The 10,542-nt window shown below is 45.0% G+C and overlaps 1 pseudogene; it reads left to right on the plus strand.

Annotated features, from left to right (window-relative positions):
• The first annotated feature begins 8,077 nt into the window (after positions 1-8,077).
• Positions 8,078-10,213, plus strand: LOC148039706 (subtilisin-like protease SBT1.7 pseudogene; annotated as a pseudogene).
• Positions 10,214-10,542: the final 329 nt, after the last annotated feature.

Genomic DNA, 10,542 nt, shown 5'->3' on the forward strand with positions numbered 1-10,542 from the left:
AATGTGTGTGAGTGTGGATAGAAAAATATATAAGGAGATGAGAATGGAGAGTTAAGGGCCTTCCCCCTCTTGTAAAATTGTATTTTGTGAGAGAGGAGAGAGGAGGGTCGCATGCTAGAGTGAGCTCTTGTCATGCTAATTTGAAAGTCGTAGCCTTTGGATGTCAAAGCGCCGCGCGTCGAATCATGGTTGTTAAGGTACGAGAATATTTTCTCACTTGGTTTGTTTTCAAATTGTTGGATTTCTTTTGTTGAGTTGTAGTTGTGTGATGCTCTACCCGAATTAGGGTTTTAGTTGTTTGAGCTACAAGAGGTAGTTCTTTATTGTTTTGTTTTTCGTGGTGTATTGTCAAATATTTGAATTTTTCAAGTTGTGTTGTGCATTCGATAAAGTTAATTACCCTAACCGGCACTCTTTAACATCTCGTTATCGGGTTGTGAGTGAGGCTTGTTCTTGATCACCGCTCGCATAACAACGTGATTTCGCTAATCTTTTTTTTTACATAAAATCCTCTCAAATTGGCTGAAAGCTACATGCTTTCTTTTACATGTCCTCCTCATCTAGAAGTTATCTATAGTTTTATGGATTTTTACAAGAGATAATATCTAGAATATAAAAATTTGACTAAAAACTTGTAAAAAAAAATCTAATATTTTGAACCATGGACACTAATACTAATGCCTAAAGTGGCATTGGCTCTCTAAATCTTAAAGGAAGCCACATCTAGATTTTTTTTACACGGTGTGCACGTAGCAGTACGACAGCGGGTCGATTTACAGGTTTTCAAATTTAGTGCAATGGATCTCATAGAAGGAGATCAAGATATCCTATATTGAATCCGCAAGGTAGGGGGCAGTGAGGATGATTTGTCTCTTTGAGAAGTATCTGCCCAACAGCATACTCACGATACAAACCCACCTCTTGGTGCATCTTGTAGACAAAGTGGAGATTGTTGGACCTCTCTATACGCGACAAATGTTCTTCTTACAATGCTTCATGAAAACCTTAAAAGGCTTTGTACGACAATGAGCTCAGCGAGAAGATAGCATGGTTGAAGGTTGGTTGGTGTCTGAGGCGTTAGTGCATATTTCATAGTGGCTACCAAAACGATGGATTCAGACAATAGTATGCTATGGTCACTGAATGACAACGATAGACTAACCAGAGATGTGGTGGTTGAAAATGGGATAGAAAAAAGGATGGATGCTGCATGGAGGAGAAGCTAAATCGTTTTTGTATGTTGCACCATTCTTGCATAGAGACGTGGCTTGCTAGGTACGAGCAAGCCAAGAGTAAGCCAAGAAAGATAAAGAAGAAGCAAGATCCGAATTTCGATGTATTATGTGTCATAAACTGATTTAATATCCCGAGGGCATAAAGAAAATACCACGGTTTATGTCAATGGGATAGTTACATGGAGCTTTGATCGCAGCCTCTTGGAAGGGGTGGAGGTCTCAACAAAGAAGTGGGAATTCTCGAGGGGTGTAGTCCAAAGGTGACCACATGTTTTATAAGTTGTCATATCTAGATTTTATATGTGATAACTAATTAACTATTTCAATGTACAGTACAAAATATACAGCGTGGCATGGTTGCGCCAACAACATTTCCACATGGAGCATATCAACAAAATGCGCTCCACAATGGATTGTGGTATCATAGAAAAGTTTGAACAAGAGAGCCAACGGTGAGCCATGGATCCAAACACCGTTATAGATGAGATGGAGTATTTTGGGAACTTGCAAAGTATTATCATGGTGGATTACTGTAGCTACTCCATGATCTTATTCGATGTGTAGTGGTTCAAAGTGGTACTGGAAGGAGTCGAGGCAACTGTTCGATGAGGTCCATCTGGATTTCTTGAAATAGATTCTGAAAAAAGATAGAGGGATTTGCGCAACACGTTTGTATTGCCAGTCCATTGTGAACAGGTGCATGAACTCATGTTTTTTAAAATTATATTATGACATGGTATATGTCACATATGCTAAATCTCTCTTATATGCTAAACCTCGATGGTGGTACATTGTACCTTCAGCTCCTCGAAGTGCGAGAGTATATGATGAAAGCAATGTTCCTAGCGTAGATGAGAACAATATGCAGATAGAGGGGTTGATATTGCAAGGGGTGGAGGCCGCCTAAAGCTTGGAGCATGTAGAGGAGGTAGAATCAAGTAACAATGATGAAAAGACAAGAGGCCAATAATTCTTTGAGAATGAGATGGACTCATCCTTTTGTGGTGACCTTTCTATCGGCCTTCTAGTGTATGTGCAATTGTATTAGGAGATTGATATGGGACCATAGGCTACGCCAAACTTGGAGCATCCACCTACTCAATTCATTGATGAATCGTTTATAAAGGTACTTTAAAATATGCATTTTAAGTAAGATCATTTTTTTAAAGAGTTATATTACCGTTCTTTGCTTGAATCTTTATATTGATTATGCTAACATCAATTTTTGTCTGTGTAGTTGACCTTTGTGGATATTTGGATAGCACGATGAGTTGAGGGATGAGCAACGAGGAGCTACATGAGATCTTCGCATACATGTCTCTAGATCAAATGGCTCGATTTAGAGATATGGTGGACTAGGAGATGTCTCAAACACCATCAGGTCATTCCGTTAGATCTACTTCAGCACACTGTGATGCTTCTATTTTAAGTAGATGAGGTCGATGCTTCAGACTTGGGCCAAACAGAGGAAGTGGTTTTGGGGAATACTGCAAAGACGTGGATGCAGTGAGCCCGTGGTTGGCTCGAGATACAAATGCTACTCCTCACTCTCGTACATATTCAAGAGAGGGTGGCTCAAGTGTTTGTTGTGGAGGTACCGACACAGTGTCTTCGTCTCGTCGTTTTGCTGGAGTTGCGTCACCTGTGGGATTTGTAACACATGGGGACGTCTAGTCCAATCACTCCAACTTTTGCTCAGCCATCCACAAGTAGCACCCCTATGGGTGCTACTTTAAGAGATATCACCCTAGTGGGTACACCAGATATACATGGGTTTCCTAGATATGCCCAGGAGTGCAATCGCAGGTGGGAGAGGACACATATTAAACATACTCTAGAGGGGTATGGATACCTTGTAGATGATTAGGATAGAAGCTATCCTCATAAATGATGAGGAGGGGAGGAGGGTGATGGCTCATATGAGAGAGTTGTGCCAAAAAGTTTTTCGGGACAACGTCTTGGATCATTGGAAGAACACACTAGAGGGGAGCAAAGACTACATAGTAGCATCCTTGCATGAGGAGTTTTCGGTACCTACCATAGCAGATAGGTTTTTCACATGTTGGATGATAGAGTGCATGCGTGCGTATATGTCACACAGAGGATCGAATGCATGCAAGGCACTTAAGAGTGAGGCCTCAAAGCCCAAGTGGCTAGAGGTAGATGACTAGCATCGACTCACGGAGGAGGCTATAGATTCTCTAGGATGTTGGATTTATGAACAACACTCAAAACGTTATCACTTACTTTTTTGCCAAGAATTGATGATGATCTAGCTTATTTTGGCAGAAACACAGAAACACAAGAGTGAGTAAATGTGACGAAACATGTGTTATAGAAGTCTACACGAAAAGCTATTGTCCTATTTGTTTTCTTGTCTCAAGTCCAATTTACTTGAACTGACATAAGTTTTGACACAGAACTCCAAGTTGAGCATAGATTTGATAGGAAGAAAGCTTGTGAGTGCTAGCACATGACAAAAACTTTTCCAAATAGAAACTTTTAGCATGTCTAAGCAAGGCATATCTACAATTCAACATATCTGCAATCTAAATGATGATCGAGTGAACTTCTTCTATGCTTAAAATTCATAACATAAGTTACTCATAGCATACACAATACATCAAATTTAAACATGAAAAGAACATGAATCAATAATTAAAGAGATACTACATAGATATACTTACTGATTATCTTTGTAATCAATCATAATAGCTCTGATACCATGTTGAGATGTAGAGAGAGAATATATACAAAGATGTGACAGGGAGAGAAGAGACACAGCATATACACTCCCAAAGACTACATCATATTGGTCACAAGCTACATATATATAGGTGAGACCTTGTCTAGATAGGGTGAGCTATATATAGCTCCAACACAAGCAGCACTTCAAACTGCTAAATGGTGGTCTCTAGCTATCACATGGCTATTTTTAGCTTGCATTTTGCTTTCTCGGTATGTAGTCATTTTCAACTTTTATTTTACAAATCTACTCTCTAATATCCTACATTTTCAACTAAGTTTGTGTTTTCAACCTAGTCTAAACATACCCAGAGGACATATCGCATGTTTCAATTATTATGTTGTTACAACACTCTTCACTTCTATTCCTATCTTTATGTTTTGAATTCCACTACTTCAACTCTTAAACTAATGGCATTGGACATTGTCTCCAGAAGTGCCTCACTCTCAAACCCCTTGCATTCTTACATCTTCTTTAAACCTCATCTAAATGGAACCTCCATGTTGCTCTATTGATGACAAGCTTAAGAGACTTAACTATCTTGCTTGGAGTGTTGTCATGAAAGTGTTTTGTGTGAAAGCCTCTTTGATACATTGTTTCAAGAGCCATCTTATGTCCCTGGATGCCCTCTCGTATTCTAGGTGATTCGGATAAACAAAACTATGAGGAAGTAGTTATTACTTAGGAGAAAATTGCTCCTCATGCCTAGTTTGCTCTTCTTCTATGCATCTCTAAAGTTTCTCTAGTAGTTACCTCCTACAAGCATATCTTTAAAAGTATGGAAGATGTTATAGCATTTGTACAAGGCTCCATTGACCATGTGAGTTGTGACCCTCTATGATCAACTTCGAAGTATTGGGATCAAGGTGACTTATACGTTTCAATCATTTTATTCTTCAGGTGGTGACACAGATATAGGATTAGCTTGACACATATCATCCATCCTCCCAAAAGCAAAAGCACATCTTGTGGTGACTATCCTCTACATGCTCCCTCCCAAGTTTGATTGTGTGGCCAACACCTTATAAGCTTAGACATTGGCAACACCTACTAGTTTTGAGTATATGGTCTCTATCTACTTGAGCATGAGGCTTCTTTATTTTTATAAGAGAGGTTACCATCTCGTTATGATAGTAAGCAAGAAGATTTTACAACTTTAGAGAGGGGTGATAAGTGGAAAAGAAACAAAGATGTCATTATGGAAAGAAGGGGCTCCTTAAAAAGGATTATGAGAAGCTAGCAACATAATAGAAAGAGAAGGAGAAGAATGGGTAGACTCCTTCCACGAGTCATCATCATCATGCTCCTCAAATTTTGACTCTAACTCAGGCCCTTAGGCCTTGGGGGGTGAAGGCCATTAAGTCCTCCCCTTCCATCTTTTAGCGTAGTGTGCTAGCATCCCTCACAACTCTTGAGCACGAGAGAGGGAGTGTGAGAGGGTGGTGGTGGTGAGGCATCTTAGCCTCATCTACACGTAGGTGCAATGGATCCAAACTATGGCTTCCCACATGCATTGATGCAATCTAGCACATTTTTGAATCCTAGAGTTGGATTGTAGGATAATTATGGATTATTTTTTTGGCAAAGATTAGTATTTGCTCCTAATCTGAGCTCTTATGAGGGACACTTTGGCACTTTGGCAAAATGTAGCCAAATGTGCAAATTTCATAAGTATGCATGATTTTGTAGGGTATTGATAATAATAGAAAGCATCGAGATTTGGCTATTGCCACTTTTGTGGTGAAGGATTAATACAATCAAGATTGATGATAGAAAACATCGACATTGTGAAGGATTAGTACAATCAACATTGACATCAATGTCTTTTTTAGGGACCTTCATGGTGGCTTAATCATTGACAACTTGGATATCCATGGTCATTGTATGTATTATGACGACTAAGTATCACTAGAGTATATTTATGGGGTGTGAGAGTTTGTGCATTAGTGCGCATTTCAATTTTTATGCTAGGGATTTCATGGCTAGACAACTTGTATTTTGGGCAAAAGATTTTGCTAGCCAATTGTTATTTTGTTATTTTGGGTAAAACATTTACAAACTCATTCTCAAGATGTATATTCTTAAGACAATCCAAGATTTCCTTATCTAGCCCATGGTGATCGTACTTTGCAATTAGTGCAACCCATAATACTACATCTTGCTTTGGCAACCTGACAAACACTCAATATGCCTCTATAAGTGAGTATACATATCAACCAATGTGCTACTCAAGTGGAGCTCTTTTTGTAGTCCCCTTTTAATTACTACAACATGTATTTCTTGGCCTGTCCAAATGTATTGCTTACTTTCAAGCTACAAAGGAACGTGACAAAACAAAGGGATATACTATCTACTTGCATTTGTCAAATGCAATTTTTGACTTTGTGACCAAACCCATATTCAACATAAGAGAGCAATAAATGTATTCCATGAGACTGCATCTCAAACTAGTTGATGATCGCGTACTTCTTGTGTATCAATGAGCAAGTGCCATTTGGTGTACATATCAATTAGTCTGTTTCCCACACAAGTCTTGTTTGCCAATCCCCTTTTGGTTATCTCATCATGTAGTGTTTGTACTATTTTTAATGTTCTTGCAGTTGCACATGCTTCTAAGCTACTTAGGAATGTCAATGATTTAAGAGAAATATGATTGGGAAGTCTAGGAGTGCTCATTGGCATATGGGAGCCTGTCATGTCAAGGAGGTGTTGAGCATGAGGCAAGTTGTCACATGCCACAAGTGCAGAGATGAGGTAGATGCTGACAATGGGATGGACTTCAAGGTGATGCTTGTTAATGAAGATGTGCATGGGCCATGTGTACGATAGGGACTTGTGTAGCTTGCACTACTATAAGAAGGCAACCAAGTGTGGTTCAACTATAATGGGGAGGTTATTAGCCTGCATTTGAGGTCACTTCTTCATCTAACACAAAGAGGTTGCTACTACCACCTTATTTCTTTGTGATTCTCTAAGATTCATCCTTGGAATCGCCACCTCTAGCCATGAATGTCCATGGTCTTTCTCTGCCCTCAACATCAGATAGTGAATTCACAATATTGCATGCATTGAGGTCCAAACAACTTTCACACTTTGGCATCAGAAATAGGTGCAAGAAAATCAAAGGTTGGATCTCAAAAGAATGTATCTCCTTCATTGTAGCTACAATCTTCCTTGGCAGCCCTTCCTTGGCAGCCTTTCGGATACAAATGTCCCATCATTGAGCTTTATGCATTAGGAACTTTGAGCTTTATGCATTAGGAACTTTTAGCTTTTTGAAGCAGCATTGACAATAAGAGAAGGAGAAGAATTGTATGCTTAGAAAGCACCTTGAAATTTTTTAGAAGAAGATGCTGAAGAAGAAAGCAAAGTAGAAGAAGAAGAAAAGGGGGGAGAATAATAATAATAATAATAATAAATCCATTTTGGCTTTGAGCAAATGTGGCATGACCGTGATCCTTGGACCTCTCCCAAGACCTATAGCCTCTACATTTTATCTCCATGCTATGAAAAAAGCTAAAGCACAACAAAACAACGAAATCCAAAATCTAAAACAAAAGTAGATAATTTCCTCAATCATAAAAAATAAGGGAAAAAAACTTTTTAAAAAACGATAATTACAAATCGATCTTAAGCTGCACGTGTAAACACACCGTGGAAAGGCCCACCTTAACACACCGTAGGAAGGCCACGAAGAAGATTGGAGCCGGATGGTGTTGTTTTCTTTCTTATTCCGGCATCATCATAGTAGTTCTATATGGCAGATCGACCAGGCCGGCGGCGGAAACGGCAAGGACCATTGCGTTGGTTGGCCAAGCTGGTTGTGCCGGCAATTATGGCCTGCAACAGATTGAGGCAAAGATTTAATCAGTATAGGTATATAGAGAGGCGGCAGAGCCATGGGAGCCGATCAGGAGCCGCACAGCATCAGTGCGACCTTAATCTCAATCGAGCTAGTTAAACGAAGCTCAAGATGGTGGGAGCTATTATCTCAATCTTCTTTCTCGTTTCATGCGCGCTGATCTTTCTTAGTTCAGCTGCCGCTGGCGCGTCCGAGGCCCAAGATGGGCTGGAGACATACATCGTGCATGCGCCAATGCGCCAGGCCAGCGTGCTAATGGCGACCTTCGGCTCCAGCAAGGCGTGGCATCACAGCCTCGTGCGGTCGGTGCTGGGAAGCGTGGCCGACAAGGCAGAGGACCGGATGTTATACACGTATGACCGGGCCCTGGAGGGATTCGCCGTGCGGCTGACCGAGGCGGAGGCGCAAGCGCTGCGGGCGAAGGGCGAGGTGGCCTTGGCCGTGAAGGACACGGCGCTACAGGTCCAGACGACCCGCACACCGTCCTTCCTGGGCCTCCGGGGAGATGGGCCTGGCGGTTACCCGTACAGCACGGAGGGGCTGTGGAAGGCTAGCCGCCAGGGCGCCGACATCATCATCGGGGTGCTGGACACGGGCGTGTGGCCGGAGGGCCGCCGCAGCTTCGCCGACGACGGGCTCTCCGACGTGCCGGCTCGATGGAAGGGCACGTGCGAGGTCCGGCCTACGTTCAACGGGACGGCTCTCTGCAACAAGAAGCTCATCGGCGCGCGCACCTTCTACAAAGGCTACGAGGGGGCCCTCGGCAAGCCCGTTAACGAGACCCTCGAATATAAATCCCCGAGAGACAAGGAAGGCCACGGCACCCACACATCGTCTACTGCCGCCGGCGCTCGGGTCCCTGCCGCCAGCGTCTTCGGCGCCGCCTCCGGTAACGCCTCCGGCATCGCCCCCGCCGCCCGCATCGCCGTCTATAAGGTCTGTTGGGTCCTTGGCTGCTACAACACCGATATCCTCGCCGCCATGGAAGCCGCCATCGCCGACGGCGTCGATGTCCTGTCCCTCTCCCTCGGCGGCACCGCGGTGGATCTCCCCCATGACATTGTCGCCGTCGGCTCCTTTGCAGCCACAGCCGCCGGCATCCTCGTCTCGGCCTCCGCCGGGAACGCCGGCCCGGCGCCTTTCACGGTCCGTAACGTCGCGCCGTGGATCCTCACGGTCGCCGCCAGCAGCCTCGACCGCGATTTCCCGGTCGACGTGATCCTTGGCGAAGATGGCCCCTCGGTGGTTGGCATCTCCCTCTGCATCAGCAATGTGTCGCACGCCCCGCTAGTCATGGCTGCCAACGCCACACTTCCAGGGGCCGACACTGTCAACGCCTCCCTCTGCATGTCCGGCCTCCTCGACTCCGCCCTCGTCAGAGGCAAGATCGTGCTCTGCGAGCGCGGCATCATCGGCCGGGCCGCCAAGGGTCAAGTCGTGAAGAAGCTCGGAGCCGCCGGTATGATCCTTGCCAACGACAAAGCTAGCGGCGAGGAGCTCATCGGTGACTGCCACGTCCTGCCAGCCGTCCTCGTCGGCTACAAGGCCAGCCAGCTCATCCAGCAATATGTCGCCACCACAAAGACCCCTATGGCTACCCTTGTGCCCCAAGGCACGACGCTGCACGTGCGTCCGGCGCCGAGGATGGCGGCCTTCTCTTCGAGGGGGCCCAACTCACTCGTGCCGGAGATACTGAAGCCGGACGTGACAGCGCCAGGGCTAAACATCCTGGCAGCGTGGACGGACGGAAACTCGCCTACAAATCTGCCGGAAGACGATCGGAGGACGGAGTTCAACATAATATCGGGGACGTCGATGTCGTGCCCGCACATGTCGGGGGTGGCGGCGCTGCTGCGGGCAGCGCATCCGGACTGGAGCCCGGCGGCGGTGAAGTCGGCCGTGATGACATCCGCAGTGACGACAGACAATACCGGGAGTCCGATTCTGGACGTGTCGACGGGGTATGCGTCCGATGCGTTAGTGCACGGGGCGGGGCACGTGCACCCGAACGCGGCCCTGGGGCCGGGCCTGATCTACGACATAAGCATGCAAGACTACTTCGACTTCCTGTGCGGCCTCAACTACACGACCGACCAGCTAAGCATCTTCAGCAAGCAGGGCGCCTACCGGTGTAGCAACCACTCAACCAGCTCCGTTCGTGACCTCAACTACCCCTCCTTCTCCGCGGCCTTCTATCAAAACGAGAGCAGCAGCTACTGGCAAACCTTCTCCCGAACAGTCACCAACGTCGGCCCCGCTCACACTGTGACCTACAATGTAACTGTCGAGCCGCCCACGGATGTGCAAGTCGAGGTCAGTAATTCCATCAACCTTACCACACAGGAAGTTTCAAATAGATTCCCACTATAATTTTGACATTGGGATTACGACGACATCACGAGGGGGGCATCACACACCTAGCTAGATGTGCTCGCACGAAGGGGGGGGACTACCATGAGTTTCTGCAAGGGAGCCTGCACTGGCTGAGTGTACTTGGGACGACAGCACCCTCCCCCAGTGCACATAGCCAGAGATGTAGCACCTCCCAAGTAGAAAGCTCATGGTGTTTGGGGCCTCCAACCCCAATTAGCTAGGTATGTGGTCCCTTCCTAGGAAAGCTCGTTAGGTAAATCACTAAAGAGTAAAATAAGGGAAAGTCAATATTTTCCTAACATGGGAGTATGTCAAAAACTTATGGT

Source organism: Lygodium microphyllum, chromosome 2 (assembly GCF_053477565.2).
Source record: "Lygodium microphyllum isolate KBCC chromosome 2, Lygodium_microphyllum_v1.1.10, whole genome shotgun sequence".
Taxonomy (NCBI): Eukaryota; Viridiplantae; Streptophyta; class Polypodiopsida; order Schizaeales; family Lygodiaceae; genus Lygodium; species Lygodium microphyllum.